This window comes from Hylobates moloch, unplaced genomic scaffold (genome assembly GCF_009828535.3).
Source record: "Hylobates moloch isolate HMO894 unplaced genomic scaffold, HMol_V3 SCAFFOLD_1, whole genome shotgun sequence".
Lineage (NCBI taxonomy): Eukaryota > Metazoa > Chordata > Mammalia > Primates > Hylobatidae > Hylobates > Hylobates moloch.
The window spans coordinates 61,027,019-61,052,147 of NW_026652276.1; the positions used below are offsets into that span (position 1 = coordinate 61,027,019).

Below are 25,129 nucleotides of genomic sequence, written 5' to 3' on the forward strand. Positions count from 1 at the left end.
GTGAGGCTATTTCAGCTTACTACAACCTCTGCCTCCCTGGTTCAAGTGATTCTCCTGCCTCAGCCTCCTGAGTAGCTGAGACTACAAGCGAGTGCCACCATATCCAGCTAGACGGGGTTTTGCCATGTTGTCCAGGCTAGTCTTTAGCTCCTGACCTCAGGTGATCCGCCCACCTCAGCCGCCCAAAGTGCTGGGAGTACAGGCGTGAGCCACTGTGCCTGGCCCATTTGCTATAATTTTAGCACCCAATCAATGATTCCCATTGCATTGGGTTTAGTTGAGGACTATCATACTGACCTTCAATCTTAATCATTTAGATATCATATGGTAGCCATGTTTTACTAAGTTGTCCTTGTGGCAGGAATTTTTAAAAATTTCTTTTGAAAGGTGAGTAAATATTCAGTTAATATCTAATAGGAAGACCCTCTGATTTCATTGCAGAAATAAGACATTTACATGTAAACAATTTGAGTCTTGTAGAAAATTCTAACCACTCATTCAGTGTTTTAATTCAAAGATTATATAAATAATGTTTTCTTTAAAAACAATACTAAAAAGTTAAATACTCAAAATAAATGAAAACGAATTTTTGCTTTTAAAATGCAAAAATATAAGGAAGTGTGAAATTGTGACTACTTCATGAATAATGAAAATGAACTACATAGCAATGTCATGATAAACAGAATTTAATAAGAAATGCAAATTTGGTAATTTCTAAAAATGATAACATAAAGAAGTATAAACAGACATAAAGCATAAAGAAGCATAAAGAAGAAGATACCATAAAGAAATACATATCTGAAGAATTCCATGTGTTTTGATGTGTTATTAGATCTTATTTTCCACATAGTATGCGAAATATTCATAAATACATTTTTTTCTTTTCCCTTAAAAAATAGAAAATTGTTGGAGGCAATTTGTTAATTTAGTTGCATTTTTTCCTTGTGCCTGATTAATCTTGCATACCCCAAAAGGGGAACATTTGGGTTTAATTTTTATGCTAAATTGATAATAACTTAAAAAAAATACTGGTATTATTTGAACATAGGTTTTAATCTCTTGATTAAAAAAAGGCATTAAAACAGATCTATAGCAGTCTAAAGACTTACGTAAACAAATATTCTACTGGGTCACAGCGTTGTATATGCTTAGGAAATGTCCTTGATCCAGTAAATCGAGAAGGTTATTTTTGAGGAAGTGTCTTGGAGGTATTAAACTTTCTCCCCCAATTATCCTCAGTATTTTAAGCCACCCTGAATGCAAGTGTGGCCATCCTTTATGAATTTGGTGTAGTTGTACAAAATTTATCCTGAACTAAACTAGTCAGTGTCTCTCTTGATTCCTGAAAAAAGTGATGAACAGTTGGAAACCAAGCTGCAATGCAACTCTACCAGTTAAAGAATTAAGATTTTAAAACAAATGATTTTTTTGTAGAAAACATTTTTCCACATAATAGCTCTAATTTTATCTGCTACTTACTCAAAGTGAGCAGAAAGACAAATGTTTCCTCAGAGAGCATGGTAGCCGAAATATCAGTAGATCATTTGACCATGTGACATCCCCGAGCTGAGTGCACAATTGCCTGTGGAGCTCACCAAAAGGCCAGATGTTGCTACTAGAATGTTCCAAAGCTTGGCATCTGGGGTCTTGGCAAGCCCCAGAGATAGCCTTAGGTCCTGTGCCTATTGCTAAAATAGGAAATGAAAGAAAGTTCCACAGCAGAAGGTCTAACTAATTCTGAAGCGATATACAGGAATGAAAGTAATTCAAAGTAACACTAGCTTATGGTAAATAATTGGCTTGTCTATATTGATTAAATATATAGTTAATGTTAAAATAGTTTCAAGGCTTGGGAGAATAATTTTTCATTGACTTTAAGCATGCTCTAAGCTAATTGTATCAATCAATCAAATTATTTGCCAGTAACTGAGAATGCATAGCACATCCTTCAGTAATGAAAAACAACAGAAGAAAGGCAGCCACACTCCTACTGCCCTCAGATCTCACAGTTTTAGTGTTTTCCCTATTCTTTATGCCATTTCCATAAAATTAAGGTTCGAAAGGTAGAAATCATGATATGGCTGTTAGAATACGAAAATAGAATTTTATAGATCTGATTTTGTAAAGTTATTGTTTTTTGGGGGGCTACGAATTACAGGTTTATAGATAGTTTCTGAAAAGTAACACAGTAAAAACAAGAACTTTGAAAATTCATACCGTTGACTCAGTAATGCCACTTCTTAGGAGTCTGTCCAAAGAAATTAATCAAATATGGACAAATGTTTATTTATAAGAATGTTCATCATGAAGATAATAGCTAAATACGGATACAAATTTCCAATAATGGAGGATCTTACACACAATATTCTATATCATTAAAATAATTTTAAGACTTTTTAATGGCATAGAAAAATGCTCATGTTATATTTAAAGCAGAAGTCAAACTTTATAAACAATAGTACCTCAATTTGGGAAAAAATATTCACATACTCAACACTGGAAAAAATATAAAAGTAATAGCAGTTGTTATGTCTGGATGGGGGGTTATGGGTAATTTTTATTTTCCTCTATATTTGTTAGCATTTGAATATATTTTATAAGGATTATAAAATAAACATTGTAAAACATTATACAAATTGGCATTAAAACAAAGTGCTTTATTACAGTAGAATATATATGGTTTGAAAAGGTTGAAAATCAACTACAAAAACTTCCTTAAACATGAAACTGAGAATTCTGGTTATTCTTAAAAATTGCACCCATGCAGTGGGAATCCTTCTTTGTCTTTACTAAGGATACACCAACAAATTCAAAGAAGAATCCTGATAGCATTGCTCTGGTTAAAAAAAAAAAAAAAGTATGCGAAAATTCTGTTTTTAAACATTTCAGGAGTATTTTTAACAGTACTGCATTAAGAAACCATTTCAAAGCAGGCAAAAATTTCATGATAATAAGTGACTTATCTTGCCATAAAATTGGTTTATTCCAATTTATTCCAAACATTAGACTGTAAGTTACATCATTTATCATTTCCTTCCCAAGATCTTTACTCTATACCATTTTCCTCTGTTTAACACTAAAAATTAGTCACGACATTCTTATTGGGTTTCTGTTTTATAGTAAGAGGTTTTCAGTATTCTTTGTTTTATATTAGCTATTTATTTTTCTGTATTGATCCTTAAGAATATTTGTCATATCAACGTATTAGATTATATGTTTCTAAACATACCTGGAATTTGAATGCTTTAAGTATTTAATATCAATATCTGTAAATTTTCATACAAACATTATGCTTAGTTACAAACATAAACCTCTTTTGCTTGTAATGCCCGTTGGCAGCTAGCTTGGTATTTCAGTGACTTGGGGTTTAATTTTCACTAAGCAGATTTTTAAAAATTCCAAACAAATGCATCGTAATCTATGTTAGATGCTCATTTAGCAATATCTCTGAGAGGTGGGACTAACTTTCCACTGTGGCATCAAGAGAGCAATCCGTTAAATCTGGTTCTCTCTCTTTCTAAGGATGGCAGCATGAACTCAGCTGGGCCCCATGGTCCTCAGCCCAGCCCTCGGCAGAAGCAGTGAATTCAGCCATAACTACAGCAGAGTCTGATCATTCTCCTGATGAAATTACACTGATCTAATTTGCACGCTGTGAAGACATTTGGCACTGGCTGGATCTGAGCCTTGACATCTTCATTGGAACTAAAAGTACACTAAGAACTGACATTACGTTTCACATTCTTTTCTGCCAGGCTGTGGCATTTCGTCCTCTTTAAAGGCATTATTTCAAGAACATTTAATTTGGCTTTGATATGCCTGCCATTTTGCTGGGTAGAACATACTGCGCCAGAAAAGCTCAGCTGTAATAAAGTTTGGCACCAACAGCTCACCATATACCTGCACCATCCTGTGCAATTTAATTGGCATTCAGTGGGTTGATAAATGGATTGGCTTAATGAGACAATATACTTGACATATGCAGGACTCTCCTGAGGAATAGGATTCATTTTTTCACTTCACACATCAACATGTTACAGATATCAACACAGTCACCTCCAGCAGTTGCACTGTAGCCAATGGACGCCTTCCATTGTGTTGACCAAAAATATTACCTTCCAGCTATCTCACTCCTTCCTCTTCTAGCACCAAAGTATGTGTTAAATTTCATTGTCTTTTATATTTTCTCAGATACAAGGCATAAGATAGGCTCCATGTTTAATTTACATAAATCTTTATTATCTCAGCAGATCATACAGCTTTTTTTGGTGTCTAAACAGATTAGTTTTACCTACTGTAAAATGACATAACTATAAAATACAGGTAATAATGAATTCTAGGTATAACTACTAGCATATGCAGTCACGTAATTGAGAAAGTGGGTGACATTCTATCTTCAGAAATGTTGGCTTCAAGAATAAATTAATTAAAACAAAAAAGAAACACCATTTTCACTCCACAGATTAGCAAAGATTAAAAAGAACCATAATGCTGGGTGTTGGCAGGGGATCCAGGAAATAAATGCCTCATGCTCTGCTGGTGGGATTCTAAATCAATACAACTTTTTTGCAAGGACGTTGGCAATATGTATCAAAAACCTTAAGAATGGGTATAGCCTTTCACTAAGCACTTCCACTTCTCAAAATATATCCCAAGCAAATAAAGACATGCCAAAGATTAATATTTGACAATGATCATCACCTTAATTATAATAGAAAAAATTAAAACAATCTAGATGCCTTAAAAAAGAGATTGAATAAAATGTGGAATACCTATAGTCTAGAATACTATACAGCTATTAAAATAATGTAGTAGAAATATTTGTAATGAAAAGATGTTCTTGATGCCTTTTATGCTGAAAAAGTATTATAAAACACTAGGTTCATTATTGGTCATTAAAAAATTAATTAATTAAAACACATTTATACCTATACTAAAAAAAGTCAAAGGACAAATACCAACATAGTAATAATGTGTGCCTCTGGAGACAGGGATTATTAGAGTTTCTCTCTCTCTCTGTTTTTTTTTTCTTTATGCTTATCTGTATTTTTAATCAAATAAGTTATTTAAAAGACTTAGATAAGATGGCATTTTAAACTTATCAAGAAATTTCTTTCTGACCAAAATTTGATTTGGGAAAATTCTTTACTCTGTCATAAGTCAAATTATGCTTGTATAGTTCAATTCTTTTTATGGTTCCAGGTCATTTAAGTATTCAGTAGAGTAGCTGTCCAGATAGATAATCCATCTTAGACAAATGAAGTTTCTTTTAGCCTTCAGCTCCTGGAATTTGTCAGTTCACCAGTAATAGTTTAGTAGTAACAAGCAGCAGATTTTTAGAATACTGTTGACATTCAAAAGACTTCTAGTTTTTGCCTCCTAGTCACAATTCTTATGCAACGAAAACTGCCTTGCCTATTCTATTTTTTTTTTTAACAAAGCTGAAGATTTCTAGAAATAGAAAAATCTTATATGAAGGTCCAGACATGTGAAGGTTATTAATTTAGGTTTGTGAAGGACCCATGGGAACCACTGTGTGCCTGGCAATAGGGATAACAGGGTTCCTGACTTCAAGTCTGACCATGCAAATAGTAAAGGAAAGATAATTGGGCTGGAATGAAAGTGCTTTAAAAGGGAGATCAGCTCAGGGTAGCCAAAGTGCTCCATAATGACCAATTGGAGGGCAAGCAGGCAGGACGCAGCGCCACGTTAGCAGCATCCAGGACAGCTGTCTGCTTGCTGCCTCCTGTGCAATGCGCCTCAACAGTACCTGTCTCTGGCTTCCTTCCTGTCCCTGAGGTGGGGAGGGTGTCCACAAGCCACCGCTCCTCATTTCAACTGGATGCCAGTTTGATACTCTCCATCCTGTTCCAAAGGAAGTTCCAACATGCAAATAAGCCCAAGGAAATGAAAAAATGAAACCGTGTGTGACAGTTTCTAATTACTGCATAAAAACAACATATGGAAACTTCATTGTCCATTTCATCCATCCACATGTACCATCAAGTCAGACTTCTTTCATTCAATCACTCTCTTGAGCATTTGGACCTAATTGACTTCAATGAGAAGTTAAAAAAAAAAAGTTTTGGATAGAATAATAGTATTTTTAATTTTTTTCAACTTAATCATTGGGAGATTTTCATAACCTTGCTCTATTTTTTGTGTGAGTTTTTCATTGTATTCTCATTAAGTGTATTCCCTAGGGTTGTTCACAATTTGTCCATTCTTCAAAATTGTCCATTCTTCAAGTTTAAATTAACTATCCCTAAGTATTCTCGTTAAGTGTATTCCCTAGGGTTGTTCACAATTTGTCCATTTTTCAAAATTGTCCATTCTTAAAAGTTTAAATTAACTATCCCCAAGTAGCTCTTAGAAATGCTCGAGTGGGTCCCTAATCACATATTAGGGGAGGCAGGAGGACGGGTTCGGCACTGTCATCTGCTCAGATGTTCAGGTGGCATATGCACAGCAGGCAGAAAAAGAAAACTCAAACAGACGCTGTTTGCTGACCAAAAAAACTCAGCAAAATACATTTCAAAAATCCAAAAGTTAGTTAAGCAATGCGTTGAGGTAGAAAAGAGGACTGGATTGAGGGTCAAGAGACCTGGAGTTGGCTCCCTCCTTTGCCACCACTATATTGCGTCACCTTAAGCATGTTCTTCACTCCCTTCATTCTCTGCTTTAAAATAGGATGTAGTCTATTAGCCCTAAGGTTCCTTTTCTCTTACCTACATTCTTGTACTATATAGAATAATTGAAGTACTATTTGTTTTCTATACAGGACAAGACACTGCTTGCCAAAGGATGCTTGCATTTATATACTAACCTTGGAGTAAAGTTTAAAAGTTGAGGCTAGACCAAAGAAGGAAGACATACATCAAGTGCCCATTTGCTAAAAGAAAAACCTTCCAATTTCTCTTCTCATCCCCCCTGGCCACAGAAGCAGAGTCAGTTAATGAATCAGAAAAAAGCTGGTTACCAGATGTCCTGGCTTATTAACACACACATTGCATTCTGTAATGGCATTCACTGAGCAAGCTGTGTGGAACCGAGAGATGGCAAAGGAAAAGTTCTCCTCTCAGATGAGCTTCAAAATATGTGTGTGCTTTGGTAAATTTCACAAGTGGTTGCTGCAGAGGTTCGTTTAAGCCTCTGTCGGGCATTGCATCTAGAGGGAGCTTGCCTGGGTTACAGAGTCCCTCTCCAAGGCCACGGGATGTCACACCCTCTCAGCCCTTTCTCATTATTCTGTGCAGAACTGTCGACATGAACTCTTATATGTGGAAGAGAAAGACAACAATAATAAATTTAGGAGCAATGCAAAGGAAAAGCCAATTCTGTTTGATTGGTTTTCACCACGACTAATTTTAAAGCCACACATTGTTCAGCTCTGCAGTCTAATTTTATGTTAATATCCTGAAAGTTGTCAAATCTTGGCAAAACCCATGCATAAATTACACAGAAAGTAGCTCACAGGAGGGGGAAAAGAAATGACTGTCATGGTTAGGCAAACCCATTAATAGTCTGACAAGCAATAACCCAGGAGCTCTGGTCAACTGCTGCAGACATCTGTGAAACTTTCGCAATTAATATCATTTTCCTCCTTTTTTTCCTTTTTGTGGAAAGAGGTATCAGCTGTGAAATAGCATGCAACTGACTGTTCATTATCAGCTTTGCCGGTAAAGGTTGGGTTTATCGTCTCCCTTGGTTGACCACTGCCCTGCTTTTCACAAAAAGCCACTGTTTTTGAAGGAATGCCATGTTTTTAGTGTACAGGGATTGATAGTCTTTAGAAAATGGGTACCAATTTTGTGTGGCTACTTACACGATAAATTTTTTTTTTTTTTTTTTTTTTTTTTTTTTGAGACAGAGTCTTGCTCAGTCACCCAGGCTGGAGTGCAGTGCTGTGATCATGGCTCACTGCAACCTCCGCCTCCCAGGCTCCAGCCATTTTCCTGTCTCAACCTCCCGAATAGCTGAGATTACAGGCACCTGCCACCACGCACAGCTAATTTTTGTATTTTTAGAAGAGACAGGGTTTCACCATGTTGGCCAGGCTGGTCTTGAACTCCTGACCTCAGGTGATCTGCCCACCTTGGCCTCCCAAAGTGCTGGGATTATAGGCATGAGCCCCCGTGCCCAGCAAAATAATATGTTTTGGTCTCTGTTTCATTTCTGATATTTCTTTCTCTGAGGCTGGGAAGAAACAAAAATGGAGAAACCTAAAACATCTCTTCAAACCTGCAGTCTAGGCTCCAGGCTTTCTGGTAGGTCGTCTCATTATGCCTTTTCCTACCTTTTTCTGTGTCAGTTCAGTACACTTTATTTTTTCTGTGGGCAAGGTTCAGGGCAAAATATATGTACCAATCTGATTAGTCAGTGTCTATGCCCTACTGATGGTTAAAATATTTTGAGTATCACTCTTGTTTATATGTATTATATATTTACAACGTACACACATACATAATCTATTGCTTATTTTCCCGGGGAATATTTCTGGTAGAATTATGAGTTTGCAGATAAGCTTAGAAAGGCAACTCCATCTTTTCCTACAGCTGTTACAGCTGATGCGTTCAGCATAGTGCCAGGCACTCAGTGGATACTCAAAAAAATATTTGTTCAATGAATGAATAGGTAGATAAATAAATAAATGTCAGTAGGGCATACTCCTATTTTTGGCCTTGCTATTGTAGCTCCATTTATTGGTTTTATGCAGAACTTCTTTGCCACTAAAAATCACGGCCTGTGTGTAGGGCTTTCTCAGACAGTGCTGTAGAAGACTTGCTTTTTTTAAGCCATAAGCAATCTGAAATGCCTGCCTTACAGAATCATTTAGTAAAGATTTTTCTGAGCTCCTGCCGTTTGCCAGGCCTGGTGCTTGGAGAAGAAGATAAGAAGATGAGTGAAGTATGGTTTTTGCTATTACAGAGCTCATGGAATGTTTAGAGAGGTTTCTGTGTGGGAAGGTGAGTCCAAAAAAACAAGACACGTGCTATAATACTGGTGTAAACAGACTTCAGGGAGCAGCACACTCTGTACAGTATTGCAGGGAAAGAGGCCATGGTAAAGAGACATTGGGCTGCATCTTGATTAAAAAAAAAAAAAAAAAAAAAAAAAAAAAAGCCTGGCAGAGAGAGTGAATTAAAGCTTTCAAAGCTCAGGATCTGCATGTGTAGAGAAATGGAGTAATAAAAAGATACAAAATTTTAGGGAATAGTGAGATGGTCAGTGGCTGGAAGCAGAGGGCCTGGGAGGGGGTGGCAGGAGATGAGGCTGGAGAGGTGAGCTAGGGTATGATAAGAAGTGACTTTGGTGCCTAGGTGACTATGGAGTTTATCCTCCAGGAAACTAGGGACAAGTTGAAGCCTTTAAGGAGAGAAGTAACTGTTGGTATTGCCTAGGATAGCCATTTGTAGGGTAGGGGCAGGAGTGGGGAGGGAAGGGGTGCTCAATCATTATAGGAAGGCCAGTGGGAATGTTATTTCAATAGCCTCATAAAGAGGCAATGAGAAAGGACAAGAAGCAACAGTCTAAAGATAGATATCTCGGAAGCAGAACTGTCAAGATTTGGTGACTGATTGCATGTGGGGGTAAAACAGATATGATACAGGATGACTTCTAGCTTTGTGTAAGTGGTGAAGTCTTTAATCAAGACAAAAACACAGAGAGGCAGCTGGCTGCGGTAGGAGTAGGAGTGAAGAGACTGCAAGGACATAGGAGGCAGCAACATAGACATTTTCTAGAAATCAGTCTTTGGAGAATAAGCAGTAGCTCTTCACCAGATCACTCCCAACAATCATCAATAAAGCCAATAAATCAAACCAGAGCAAAACAAACCAACTCTAACAGATGCTTATCAAGGGGAAATGCAGTTGGAAAGACTTCTTTGTGAGGAATAATCATGAGGAAAAACAATGAAAATGTACAAATGATAAATTTGTCATATGTACTCAAATAAAAAGACCTCATTAACAGGAAGCTCTTTAAAGCCTCAAGGTTCTGAAGTTTCTCCAATGCCTGCTGAATGAAATGCTCAAGCTGACCTATTTCTTCTTCCTTCACTAAATATTATAGTAGCATTTACCAAATGAAAATTATATTCATAATATTCAAAAACCCCCAAACAATCATAGTCTTCAATTTGGCAACACATGTAGATTACTTTCCAGCCTTGCCAGGACCGAACAGATTCTGGACAAATCAAGAAAGAAGGAAGTGCTGGTACAATCACACAGACGAATGCCAGTTGTCTGAAAAAACAAGTTTGCTGTCATCTTGGGACATATCATTTTTAGAAACAATGACCCATTTGGCAGCCTCACACGCATTCCCATCTCTGAAAGCTTTCCAGCATTCCAGGCCTTACTTTATTTAGGTTTCGGATTTTTTGGGAATAAATCTTTGGTGAAGCAAGTGAAGAATCTTAATTCCATTCAGTATTACTCATTCCATTCACACCATTTTTTTTTTTTTTTCTCATTGGTCTTCTGTTACCGACCCCTGTTTCCCTGCCTCAAAGACCTTGTCTGGACACCTCATATCAAATGGCATCAGTGTAGAATGTCTAATTATTTCACTGTTGAACTTGAACAGCTGTCCGAGATGGTCTATTTAACCATGCTGGTCCTCTGGTTTTTGAAAACAGCCTTTGCTATGTGAAGGATGTGGTTTTCCTCATTAGAAAATGTTTGCTTTTGGCCCAGTCAACATCTGAAAGGCCCTGAGTTAGATTTATTAAAAATTTCACGTTCTACTTTTTCAGTTTCAATTAAATTTTTATTGACTAGATGAGGTTTCTAAAGGGTAGAGAATTAGGTGTCCCAGGACCCAGAAAATTTTCCGCCTATTTCCAAGCATCTGACAGTATCAGTCTTCATCGAATTTTGAGACTTCAAATAGTTTTCCTAGCATAGAATGGGATTTTCTAAAATACGTGAATTCTCTGAGCCAAAACATAAGTTCCTAGAGAATTTCTAGTCTGCACACCTAGGTTGAGAAAGATTCTGGGAAGCAAAACCTTTTCCCTTTGAAAAGGGAGTTCAGACTAAGTTTCAGGGAGGAAGTGGGGTCATAAAAGAGTGGTAGGCAAGTGTAAGAACAGCCCTTTGTCAGGGAACTGGAGGGAGGGTGGCGGAGCCCTGGGAAGCAAAGGGACCCTGTTTTTAGTGAAGGCCTTTGACTTCTGAACTCATGATCTCTTCATTCTTTATGGGGTTTACTTCGCTGTCAATTGCCCTTTGTTCATACATGCCTGTTAACCTGACTTCCATTGTAGGGTGATGGTCTTTTTCCCTCCCCATCTTTGGATCTTCATATACAAACAGTTTTAATGATTCCATCATGTCCTTTGTGGAAACAGACTAATAGGCTGTTATATTTTTTCATTTCACTCATATTCACAGCTTCTGTTCTCATTAGGTTAATATGAAATGAATGTAGTAATTTCCAACATGATTATAACAAGAACTAAGAATATGTATATTGTTCTTCATCTTATAAATCATTTTCACAATGTATCTCATTTATTAATCTATAGTCCTTAATTGTTAATTTGAGATCATTAGGCCTAACAAATTTTTTAAATGCATCAATTCTTCCTCAAAAGGTAGTTTGCAGATATTTACATAGGCTAAACAAAAATAGTAAAATGTTAGAAGTTTTTCTCAATAATTAAAAAAGATAAGTGTTTATGACTTCTTCCTAATCTCAAATATCTTTTAGGAGCAAGTTAGAATAGAATTTTCTGCTTTCAGATTATATGTTCAACTCAAAATGAAGCAACAATTTGCTTATGTTTATTCAGTTAAGAAGAATTAAGTTCAATTTCTAGTACTCATAAAAATTTAGAAAAAAATTCTCATGGAAGATATTTTACAACCACATTGGCTAATATGTATTCTTAAGTCTATGGATACTTTCAATAAGCTGACGACATAATTGTATGAGAAAATACATTCTTTTGAAAAGTTATGACATTTAAAATAAAGAAATATAAAATGTACTATATGAGAATGGGTATCGCTTTTTCTCTTTATGATCAATGGGCTAATTTATAACTTGTCAAGGGTCAATAAGGCCAAATGCTCTAAGCAATATAGAGAAAAAGCCACATCATGGAATTGCTAAAGGGTACAAAGGGGTCATTGATTTATAAAGCAGACAATCTTCTGGTTTCCTGCTTTATATTATGAACATTGCTCTATAACCCTTTTATTCCTGGGTCAATTAAACCAGTAAAAGTGGTTGGCTTGTACGGCCAGCCTGTGGCCCACATTTGGGCCCACGATTAGCATTTTAGCAGTTCAAGGATATATGTCTGTGCTCACATATAACTCCTTACCTTCCCCACCAAGAGTGAAGAAGGGCCTGAAACTGCTAGGTGCCTTCCAGTATCCATTCTTCTCTTCTTCCTCAGGAAAAAATTTTCATTTGGCATAGGAATGCAAACAACCTAAGGATTACATTTTTCTTCCTTCTTTACAATTAGGTGTGTCCAAATTACTAACTCCTGGTCCATGAGATGAAACAGTCTTTTGGTAGCCTGCTTAAAGTCAGCTGACTCAGCAGGGATACTTAACTTTTGTTCCTTCTTCCTGATGTTTGGACTGCAGATGTGATGAATGGGGCTCTGGTTGCCATCTGGAATTATGAGGTAAACTTGAGAATGGAATGAGAGACAAAAAATGACAAGGATGGTGTGGATTTCTGATGCCTTTGTTTCTGTCACTCCAGCCTGGACCACCTAACTCCAGATGACTTATATGCGAGAGACAGAGAAACTTTTATCTTTTTAAAGTCACTATTAGTATGGGTTTTCTATTACATGAATATAATTGAAGGTGATAGAATAGGGAATTTTGTTTCAGTTTTGCTATTCCTGGGAAGAGCTGTATGACCTTCAGGGCTTCTCCTTAGAAACTGTAAGAGTGGTAGACCTTAGTGGGCCTGGACCACATGTGACAGGGCATAATGATAATAATGGTACTATTACCATTTAGTGAAAGCTTTATGCCAGTCACTGTTCAAGATTCTTTTTTCACAGGCTTTTAACTTAATTACCATGCCTACACCACACTTCAGTGTGTGTGTATGTGTGTGTATATTTATATATATATATGCACATACAGTCACATGCCACTTAACAATGGGGATCTGTTCTGAGAAATGTGTTGTTAGGGTGATCTTGTCATTGTGTGAACATCATAGAGTGTACTCAAACAAACACAGTTGTGATAGCCTACTACACACATAAGTTATATGGTATAGTCTATTGCTCCTAGGTTACAAACCTATACAGCATGTTACTATACTGAATACTGTAGGCAGCTGTAACACAATGGTAAGTATTTGTGTATCTAAACATAGAAAAGGTACAGTAAAAATATGGTATAAAAGATTAGAAATAGTACATCTACATAGGACACACCATGAATGGAGATTGCAGAACTCTAAGTTGCTCTGGGTGAGTTAGTGAGTAATGAGTGAATATGAAGGCCTAGGATATTATTGTACATTACTGTAGAATTTATAAACACTCTACACTTAGACTATAATACATTACAAATTTTTTCTTTCTTCGATGATAGATTAGCCTTAGCTTACTTTAAATTTTTTACTCTATACATTTTTAATTTTTAAAAAACTCTGACTTTTTTGTAATAACACTTAGCTTAAAACACAAACACATTGTATGAGTACACAAAAATATATTATGTCTTTATTCTATAAGCTTTTTTCTATTTTTGGAAATTTTTAATGTTTAAAAACTTTTTGAACTTTTTTGTCAAAAATGAAGATACAAACATACATATTAGCCTAGGCCTACACAGGGTCAGGATCATCAATATCACTATATTATATATATATCAGAAATATATCACTGTATCTTCCATGTCCACATCTTGTCCCATTAGTAGGTCTTCAGGGGCAATAACAGGCATGGAGCTGTCATCTTCTATGATAACAATGCCTTCTTCTGTAATACTTCCTGAGGGAACTGCCTGAGGCTGTTTTATAGTAGACATTTTTTTTATAGGTAGAAGGAATACACTCCAAAATCATGATAAAAGTATAGTAAATACATAAACCAGTCACATAGTCATTTATTATCATTACCAAGCATTATGTACTGTGCATACTTGTATATGCTATACTTTTACATGACTGGCAGCACAGTAGGTTTGTTTACACCAGCATCACTGCAAACATGAGTAATGTGTTACACTATATTAGAATGACTACAACATCACCAAGCAGAAGGAATTTTTCAGCTTTATTATAATCTTATGGGACCACTGCCATATATGCAGTCTGTCGTTAACTGAAATGTCATGATGTGACACATGACTCTGTGTGTGTGTGTGTCTGTGTTTGTGTCTGTGTGTGTGTGTATAAAAACAACCCTGAAAAGTAGGTAGTGTTATTATCCCTGTTATATAAACAGGGAAACTGAGAAGCTTAGGGAGTTACTTTCAAGCGGCAGCGCTGGGAATTAAAGTTCAAAGTCTTTGGTCTTAATCATGAGGCCACGCTCTCTCCCAGTGAAGGGAGGAACGAACCATCTCCTAAGCATTTTCTCTCCTGAGAATACAATGTTTTCATTTTTTATTACATTACCATCAATACCCATTTTATATAAGATGGACACTCCACAGAGTAGAATGTATATGTATTGATTCCTAGTCTTATCTTAATAGATTTAATCACAGAGCCTTAGAGAAGAACCAGCTTATCAAAATGGCCCCACAGACTTATCATTGCTAGCCTTAGTAGGGGCGAGGGGAGAGTATAGGCCAAATGGGCGGTGCTCAGTAACCTACCATATCATATCACTGTGGAACACCAACCAACAACAAAGCATTTGTCTCCCAGAATTCTATTCAGAATCTGCTTGAGTACAGCAGTAACAGCACATACTTACCATGAAGCAACCCTGGAAGGCTGTATAAAAGTCCCTGAAAGATAATATGTATTCAGGTCTATTTTGTCTTCCAATTGTAAAATGTTAAGAGGTCACACACTTATTGTTTGCTTAGAAGAATTAATAATGCCATGGGAAATGAAAGCTTCACCTCAATTCCTGTTTTGCTTTTGGTGGTTGTTGCTATTATTTGTTTTGTATGGAACACCATCAAAACATACATAGAATAATAGACCACTTAAATGTGTATCAGTCAGGATATTGTAGGTCATGTACAGAAAAAAAAATATCCAAATGTCAGAGGCCCATAACACTCCATGTTTATTTTTCTACTCTTACTTCCTGTCCATTATGGATCAGCCTGGGGCTTGGATTTATGTCATCTTTACTGCAGTACCCAGGAGGCTGATAAAGAAGCCTTTTCTAGGACGTTGCTACTTTCATAGCAGTGGAAAGTAAATGATGGTGAAACACTAACTGGCTCAAAACTGCTGATCAAAATTGACACATGTCACTTCTGTTTATCTTTCTCTAAACAACGCCAGATGCATGGCTAAAACGAATATCAATAGGGTGGGGACATATGCTTCCACACAACGGGCAAGGAGGGACCGTGAATATTTTGACACTAAATATAGTAATCTTCGACCGTCTTAGAGGATAAAATATGTAGATTACTCCAGCCATACTGTGGTATTTGTAGTTTCTCCAATTGACCATGTGTTCTCTCACATTTGCACCTGATATTTGTTATTTTTTTCTGCCTGAAGCTCTTTCTCTCCCTTCTTCACACAGCTAGTACTTATACAACTTCCAAGTCTCAGACTAGATAATAGATCTTCTTAGAACTCTTGCTTGACTCACTAATAATATGCTATTCCTGAGTATTTCCATAGTTAACAGTTTTCAAATAGATCTTATCTCCACAAATATTTCTTGTTTTATTTTTTGTTTTGTATTGTATTTTTCTTTTCCATTCCTTTTTTGCTTCACCACTCAAAGATAAGCGCATTGAGAGCAAAGAGTGTATCTGGTTCACCTAACATAAAACCTGGCGCATATTAATTAATCAGCCAATTAATATTGTTAAATGAACATTATCTTGACAGCTTCATGCAATCAGTTTCTGCTGTGTCGTGAGGAAATATGGCATGGAAAAATAAAGACTACTAAATATTATTTGCTAGTCAAATAAGTGAATCATCTTGGATATCCAACCAGTTGAGACTTCAGTTGACTCCAGCATTACCCGACATCTAACTGCAGTGATATGAAAGATTCTCAAGGGAGAGTGTAGAAAAGGCAGGGACCACTGGTAGGAATTTGGACTTGTGATTGATCATTTGGGGATGGTTGGGAAATGCTTCATATAAGCAACCCGGCCTTTTTAGGTTAAAGAAAATAAGGATCCTGGGCTTATAGCTTGATAAATTATAATTACTACCTTTTCTGCTTCTCTTCTTCACTTGTTGCTAGCTCTTCATTAATATACAAGTATGTTTTGGCTAAATGATGCAATTTAGATAAAAACATTAATTTATTTGGACTAAAGTGCAGCAGTGTCACTTAAAAAACACGTATGTATGCATACACACATATTTGTGCTGGAACTGGCAGATATAATGAACAATGCATCCTTGTGTATAATCAGCATGTTTCAAAGATCAGTATAGGCAAGGAGACATCAGAGAAAATAAGAAAGAAAGGTACTAGAATCATTGTGGGCAGAATATTTCTTAACTTTTTAACAGATAGCTAGAACAAAACGTTTCTGGTGAGATAGAAAAGTCTATGTTGTTAGCAGTATTTTGACATACTCCTTATCACCTGATCCACTTGATCTGTGGTTTTGTAACCTGGTTTCGCAACAGAATCACTTGGTAGGCAGGCATTTAAAAAGTACTAATGACAGGGCCGGGCGCGGTGGTTCACGCCTGTAATCCCAGCATCTTGGGAGGCCGAGGTAGGCGGATCACAAGGTCAGGAGATCGAGACCATCCTGGCTAAAATGGTGAAACCCCGTCTCTACTAAACATACAAAAAATTAGCCGTGTGTGGTGGCACGTGCCTGTAATCCCAGCTACTTGGGAGGCTGAGGCAGGAGAATCGCTTGAACCCAGGAGGTGGAGGTTGCAGTGAGCCGAGATCGCACCACTGCACTCCAGCCTGGGTGACGGAGCAAGATGCTGTCTCAAAAAAAAAAAAAGTACTAATCACCACATTCTATTAGGCTGGGACAATGGTATTTATAAAAAGTTCCTTGGGTGTGTATAATGTTTAGCCAGGCAGGAGAATAGCTAGTGTAAATAATCAGGCACTGTAGCTTAATCGTTTTTTTAAAATGAACTTGTATCAGGTAACAAGAGGGTCTAAACTTTATTTTGCCCCAGATGCATATAAAGTAAAACCAGAGAAAATGCTTATGTTCCATGAAGTTTTCAGATATCCACTTTAAAATGTCTGCTGACAGCAGCCGGGTTTAATTCCAAGAGACTAACCACTTCTGGCAAATGGATTGCAAAAGAGAGAAGGGATATAAGGAGGAAGTCTTTTGAAATAGATTATGGCTGATATCTTTGCCTGGGAAAAGGGTGATCACTGCCTCATCGTCATGGGTACATAGTGAGAACAGCATTGACAACATCCCGAGTATGTAGGGAATGCTTTATGTGGATTTGGAAAACATAAATAGTGAAAAAAGAATTTTAAAGCCTTTGCTACAGCTTTATTGGCATTATTAGACAGGCATATGTGTTGTAAAGTATTTCCTTCCACCTTCCACATATATTATGTAATACAAACTGCATGGAGATAAGTATTTGCCCTGATATTTTTCTTTGCTCAACAATGTAGCTCTTCTCTTTCTCAACAATTCTCTGTATGATATTTCATCACAATGCCTAGTATCCGTATATTTCAAAAATCCAAGTGTTTGATGGAATTTTTCATTCTGTAATCTATTTAGTCAGATAATACCTGCCAGGGTCAAAAATGTAAGTGCTACTTTAATCACTATCGCAATTACTATGGCAATTATTACTGTGTAATAATTACACAGTAATAATTAATAATTAATATTAAAAATATCAGGGCAAATACTTATCTCCCTGCAGTTTATATTACATAAGATATTAATATATTAATATATTAATAATTACTGTGGCAATTACTACATTGCCACAATTTTAAAAAATTGTTTTTGTTCTTTCACAGTTTTGAATCTGGTGGATTTCAGACACAGTTGGAAGCTATTTTTGGCGAGCAAGTTTTCCTGGGAAGATATAATACCCCTGATGTTGAAGGTCTTGTGGCTGATATGGGGGCATATCTATTTCAACATTAGCAGCATTACTGTCTGTCCAAGTTACACATCTCCACTTTTAAGATACCACAATATATAGGCTCGTTTGCCTACTCCTCTTGAAGGCAGCAGGTTGGGTTAGATTGGGAAGATGGCATGAAGGTGGAAGGGGCAGACATTGTTGAATTCTTTGTATCTCTGTAAATTTCTATAGGGATTTCAAATTCTGCTTCCAGTTCCCAAAGTTCAGAGATCAATGCCATTATTAAGAACTACCATTAACAGCACTTTGGGAGGCCGAGGCGGGCGGATCGCGAGATCAGGAGATCGAGACCATCCTGGCTAACACAGTGAAACCCCGTCTCTACTAAAAATACAAAAAATTAGACAGGCGTGGTGGCAGACGCCTGTAGTCTCAGCTACTGGGGAGGCTGAGGCAGGAGAACAGCGTGAACCTGGGAGGCAGAGCTTGCAGTGAGCTGAGATGGCGCCACTGCACTCCAGCCTGGGTGACAGAGTGAGACTCCATCTCAAAACAAACAAAAAAACAACTATCATTAACAGTACAGAGACTTTACCTGGAGTCTTCTGTTTATGCTTCATTTGTTCAAAGTAAAACTTTCCTTAGATTGTTTTCTTATATCATTTTAGAAGTTCTAATTATTTCTTTCCAAGAAAAAGCTTGTTTTTTGGAGGGTTAACACTAGAATTTTGTGATTCTGTATTGCTTCAATAATGACAGCAAAAAAGGAACTTTATGGAAGAATAATAGGGAAGCTTATGGGAATTGAGGGATAGCTAGTGAACCAGGTTTGGAACAAGTAGGTAATTTGTCTTCCAGTTGCCAAAAATAAGGAAATGAAACTTTACCATTTCTTCTGTCTTTGCAACACTCTGATCAAGATTCAAAGCTGGGGAAGAGAGAGTAATCGACTGGATTTAGTTCTAGGCCTAATGCAATCTATAGAAAAGAATAGGAGGGAAAGCACCTAGCTTATAACCCCAATGCACACAATGGGGAAAAGATATTTCTCCAAAGGAAATAGCATACTGATAAGAATGGAGAATGGCTGCTTGATGGCCAAGAAGCAATAAATGCCCCCATCTGTACTTTTGCTTTTGTGGGATAGATGACAAGACTTCTGCCTCTCAGCAGGCACATACACTGAAGAAATAGAAATAACAAATCTTATTAAATAAACTTGCAGCCGAAGAACATGGTGTTTTTATGTTAAAAATAAAAACAAAAACAAAACAAAACAAAATAAATCAAAACACAAAACCTACCTCTGAGTTGGAGTAATTTCCTTAATTTTAATATCACAAACCTTTTCTTTCCATCATTCTTTTCATCACGTGATTCTGGAACAGAGCTTGGCAAAGCATGAGTCTAAAGGTACTTCCAGTTTGCTTGGCCGGTTAGGCTATGGTCCTTTGCAGTATCATTCATGTCACTTATTTACAGTGGTCCCTCCTTATCTGTGGTTTCACTTTCCGCAGTTTCAGTTACCTGCGGTCAACTGTGGTCCAAAAATGTTAAATGAAAAATTGCAAAAATCCTCAATAAAATACTGGCAAACTGAATCCAGCAGCACATCAAAAAGCTTATCCACCATGATCAAGTGGGCTTCATCCCTGGGATGCAAGGCTGGTTCAACATACGCAAATCAATAAATGTAATCCAGCATATAAACAGAACCAAAGACAAAAACCACATGATTATCTCAATAGATGCAGAAAAGACCTTTGACAAAATTCAACAACCCTTCATGCTAAAAACTCTCAATAAATTAGGCATTGATGGGACGTATTTCAAAATAATAAGAGCTATCTATGACAAACCCACAGCCAATATCTTACTGAATGGGCAAAAACTGGAAGCATCTCCTTTGAAAACTGGCACAAGACAGGGATGCCCTCTCTCACCACTCCTATTCAACATAGTGTTGGAAGTTCTGGCCAGGGCAATCAGGCAGAAGAAGGAAATAAAGGGTATTCAATTAGGAAAAGAGGAAGTCAAATTGTCCCTGTTTGCAGATGATATGATTATATATCTAGAAAACCCCATTGTCTCAGCCCAAAATCTCCTTAAGCTGATAAGTAACTTCAGCAAAGTCTCAGGATACAAAATCAATGTACAAAAATCACAGCATTCTTGTACACCAATCACAGACAAACAGAGAGCCAAATCATGAGTGAACTCCCATGCACAATTGCTTCAAAGAGAATAAAATACCTAGGAATCCAACTTGCAAGGAATGTGAAGGACCTCTTCAAGGAGAACTACGAACCACTGCTCAATGAAATAAAAGAGGATAAAAACAAATGGAAGAACATTCCATGCTCATGGGTTGGCAGAATCAATATCGTGAAAATGGCCATATTGCCGAAGGTAATTTATAGATTCAATGCCATCCCCATCAAGCTACCAACAACTTTCTTCACAGAATTGGAAAAAACTACTTTAAAGTTCATATGGAACCAAAAAAGAGCCCACATCGCCAAGTCAATCCTAAGCCAAAAGAACAAAGCTGGAGGCATCACGCTACATGACTTCAAACTATACTACAAGGCTACAGTAACCAAAACAGCATGGTACTGGTACCACAACAGAGACATAGATCAATGGATCAGAACAGAGCCCTCAGAAATAATGCCACATATCTACAACTATCTGATCTTTAGCAAACCTGACAAAAACAAGCAATGGGAAAAGGATTCCCTATTAAATAAATGGTGCTGGGAAAACTGGCTGGCCATATGTAGAAAGCTGAAACTGGATCCCTTCCTTACACCTTATACAAAAATTAATTCAAGATGGATTAAAGACTTACATGTTAGACCTAAAACCATAAAAACCCTAGAAGAAAACCTAGGCAATACCATTCAGGACATAGGCATGGGCAAGGACTTCATGTCTAAAACACCAAAAGCAATGGCAACAAAAGCCAAAATTGACAAATGGGATCTATTTAAACTAAAGAGCTTCTGCACAGCTAAAGAAACTACCATCAGAGTGAACAGGCAACCTACAAAATGGGAGAACATTTTCGCAACCTACTCATCTGACAAAGGGCTAATATCCAGAATCTACAATGAACTCAAACAAATTTACAAGAAAAAAACAAACAACCCCATCAAAAAGTGGGTGAAGGACATGAACAGACACTTCTCAAAAGAAGACATTTATGCAGCCAAAAAACACATGAAAAAATGCTCATCATCACTGGCCATCAGAGAATTGCAAATCAAAACCACAATGAGATAACATCTCACACCAGTTAGAATGGCCATCATTAAAAAGTCAGGAAACAACAGGTTCTGGAGAGGATGTGGAGAAATAAGAACACTTTTACACTGTTGGTGGGTAAACTAGTTCAACCATTGTGGAAATCAGTGTGGTGATTCCTCAGGGATCTAGAACTAGAAATACCATTTGACCCAGCCATCCCATTACTGGGTATATACCCAAAGGACTATAAATCATGCTGCTATAAAGACACATGCACACGTATGTTTATTGCGACACTATTCACAATAGCAAAGAGTTGGAACCAACCCAAATGTCCAACAACGATAGACTGGATTAAGAAAATGTGGCACATATACACCATGGAATACTATGCAGCCATAAAAAATGATGAGTTCATGTCCTTTGTAGGGACATGGATGAAACTGGAAACCATCATTCTCAGTAAACTGTCGCAAGGACGAAAAACCAAACACCGCATGTTCTCACTCATAGGTGGGAATTGAACAATGAGAACACATGGACACAGGAAGGGGAACATCACACTCCAGGGACTGTTGTGGGGTGGGGGGAGGGGGGAGGGACAGCATCAGCAGATATACCTAATGCTAAATGACGAGTTAATGGGTACAGCACACCAACATGGCACATGGATACATATGTAACAAACCTGCACATTGTGCACATGTACCCTAAAACTTAAAGTATAATAATAATAATAATAATAAAAGAAAAATTGCAGAAATAAACAGTTTATGAAGTTTAAATTGTTCACTATTCTAAGTAGTGTGAGGAAATCTCATGCTGTTCCACTCCGTCTTGCCCAGGACATGAATTGTCCCTTTATCCAGTGTGTTTATGCTATAGACACTTCCTACCCTTTAGTCACTTAGTAGCTGCCTTGGTTATCATATCAGCTGTCTCAGTATCACAGTGCTTGTGTTCAAGTGACTAATTATACATAATAATGGCCCCCAACTCAAGAATCATGATGCTATCATTTTGTTATAATTGTTACATTTTATTATGGTTGTTGTTATTCTCTACTGTGCCTAATTTATAAGTTAAACTTTATCATAGATATGTATATATAGGAAAAATATAGATATATAAGGTTTGGTATTATTTGTGGTTTCAGGCATCTACTATAGTGTCCTGGAACGTATCCCCTATCCCCTGTGGATAAAGGGGGACTGTTGTACCTCTATTTTTAAGACATGGGGATATAGTTTTGTTTGTTTTTACTCTACTTCTGTGACAGATTAATGATGATGTAGTTTTGAAGGCTGAGTAGACTTCAGCTGAGTGGACAATAGACAACACTGGGTTTGGAAAACCCCTCTAGCTCCAGAAAGTCAGTGCAGTTGGAGCATGGAGTGATGCTTAAGGGATCTTGGGTTTCAAACTGAGATGTGATGAGAGAGGCTAAAAGCACAAGTAAAGAGCAAATCGGAAAAACATGACAGACTCACAAGATCTTATGGCCATCACAGAATCACATTGATTTAGGATAGCAAATACTTGGCTCATAAACTCATCTGATCTCATCTTATACTCAAGATGTATCACCAATCAGTCAAGACACTGCAACTAATGAGCTGCAGAGAAATTTACCTGTGGCTCTGTCCCTTTCAAGCCATATATTTATAGCACTCTTCTAATCATCTTTTTACAACTTCAAACTGGATCTCTAAAACTTCTGGCAGTCTTGCTCCAAAAACATTTATCCCCCAACCCATACCCTGAACACTCATTGTTTCATGACTTTGTGTATACAGTTTCCTTTTCTCAAATATTCTTTACTTTCTTGCTCATTGGTGAACTCCTTCCTATCCTTCAAAACATTTTGTCCCTTTCTTACACGTTTCTGCTTCCACCAGGCTAATTATTCTACCCCTCTGTACTTCTAGAAGACTGCATTTATCTCTCTTACAAGATAACTTTCCTTGAATTTTAATGTTTATATAAACTGTAATTACTTTTGCACCAACCTAATATGTCTGTGTTTTTCGTTAGACTTCATGCCACTTGAAAGTAGAAATACATCTTATTCTTCTTTTTATTTACTCTAACTTAATCCCAATTTTGGCTCCATTATAGATGCTCAGTAAATCATTATTGGTTGAGTAAATGAATGTCAACCAAGTTTTGTCATCATCCTGTCATAACACTGAGAAATAAAGGGCCTTTTGACTCAATGTTGTATTTGCCGTAGTAATTAAAAGTTTATGTTTTGGGACTTGGATGTAGTGTATGATCTACCTTCACTTGAAATATTAAATTGAAGTTTATAGTTTTGCTTGTTTCATCTTACTTTAGCCTAATTTGTGCCTTGCTCCTTATAAATGTAAATTAATTAAAGTCTTATGCTATTTAGGGAAGCTGAGATTAATCAAAACCCCTGTACTCTAAAAAGAATATCCATATTTATTATTTGAATTATGTTTAATTCTGTTTATTTTAACATTTTTCTGCATACACTTTTGAATCCCATCGACTAGATGTCCATTTTCAACCTCATCTCATCATGCAATATTCACAGGGGTATTTGGTTTAAAAATGCACAAAGGTATCTTATTAAATAATGTCACAAACATGAAGTTCATTATTATGCAAATGCCATCCTTGGAACAGATTTGTTAATTGCAACTCATTTGCATAATTAATGAACTCCCAAATGAATTATGCCTTTGCAGATTTGTGCAGCATTGTTTTAAAATAAATTATAAAATACATGTCAAAGGAAGAGTGCTTTCTGGGTTCCCACAGCATTGTTTGAAAATTAATTACCAAATGCTTGTCAAATTAACATGAGTTTGTAGTTTTTACAATGTTATTTTAAAATTAATCACAAAATAAAATGTCACTGCATTAAAGTAAACAACTTGTTATTTTCTCTAAAAAGAACCACAGAAAACAGCATTTTAACTTCAATTACATTGTTTGGTATAGTGATTCTAGTGTTTTATTCATTTCATCTTTACACTGTGACTTAACAAAGTTGCTAGTTGTTAGCATTTTAATGTTTGATAAATTGAGATTTAATTTTATTTTATTATGTAGCTTATTTTATAGTGTTGATGATTAATACATTGCATATGAACTCAGTATGGGTTTGTTCATGATAAATTAGAATTTTAAAAAAACTTCAAGGTCATTTAAATCTGTTGTTATAGCAGTATTCTTAAGGTTTATTTTATTTGAAGTTTTGACTGTTGCCAGTTAAAATGATTAAAAGCATATAGTTTGAATCATTCTGCCTCTTCTGACTAATATAGTAGTATAATTCCTTTCTTTGATACAGAAAAGGCTTTTGCCCCTCACACTACTTTCTTCACACTATGGAAATTCTCTGTTCTTGAGCAGAAGCCACAGCTACTCCCCAGTCCTAGACTCCCCAGCCCACAGGGACTGTCTATCCCCCAGGAAATCATATGGAAAACCAATAGACCTAAAAAATGATTTGGCCAAAATAACTTCCAAAACAATAGACTTGGTAGAGGAATTTCAGGAATTAAGGTTGCTTACCAAATACCTTTTCAAAATATCAAAATATAATAATAATAATAATAATAATGAATTATTATCCCCACCTAGTAGTATGAGAACATATAACAGTGAGACACCCACTCCCTTAAGAAAAGAAGTCCATTTTTTT

General features: G+C 36.6%; 1 protein-coding gene across 1 annotated transcript in view; it reads right to left on the reverse strand.

Annotated features, from left to right (window-relative positions):
• LOC116810587 (uncharacterized) overlaps positions 1 to 25,129 on the reverse strand; it is a 320,737-nt gene that overhangs the window by 17,077 nt on the left and 278,531 nt on the right. The window contains exon 9 of the mRNA XM_058440558.1: positions 19,509 to 19,741. The gene's annotated coding sequence lies outside the window, so the exon portion shown is untranslated. The remainder of the gene's footprint in view (positions 1 to 19,508; positions 19,742 to 25,129) is intronic.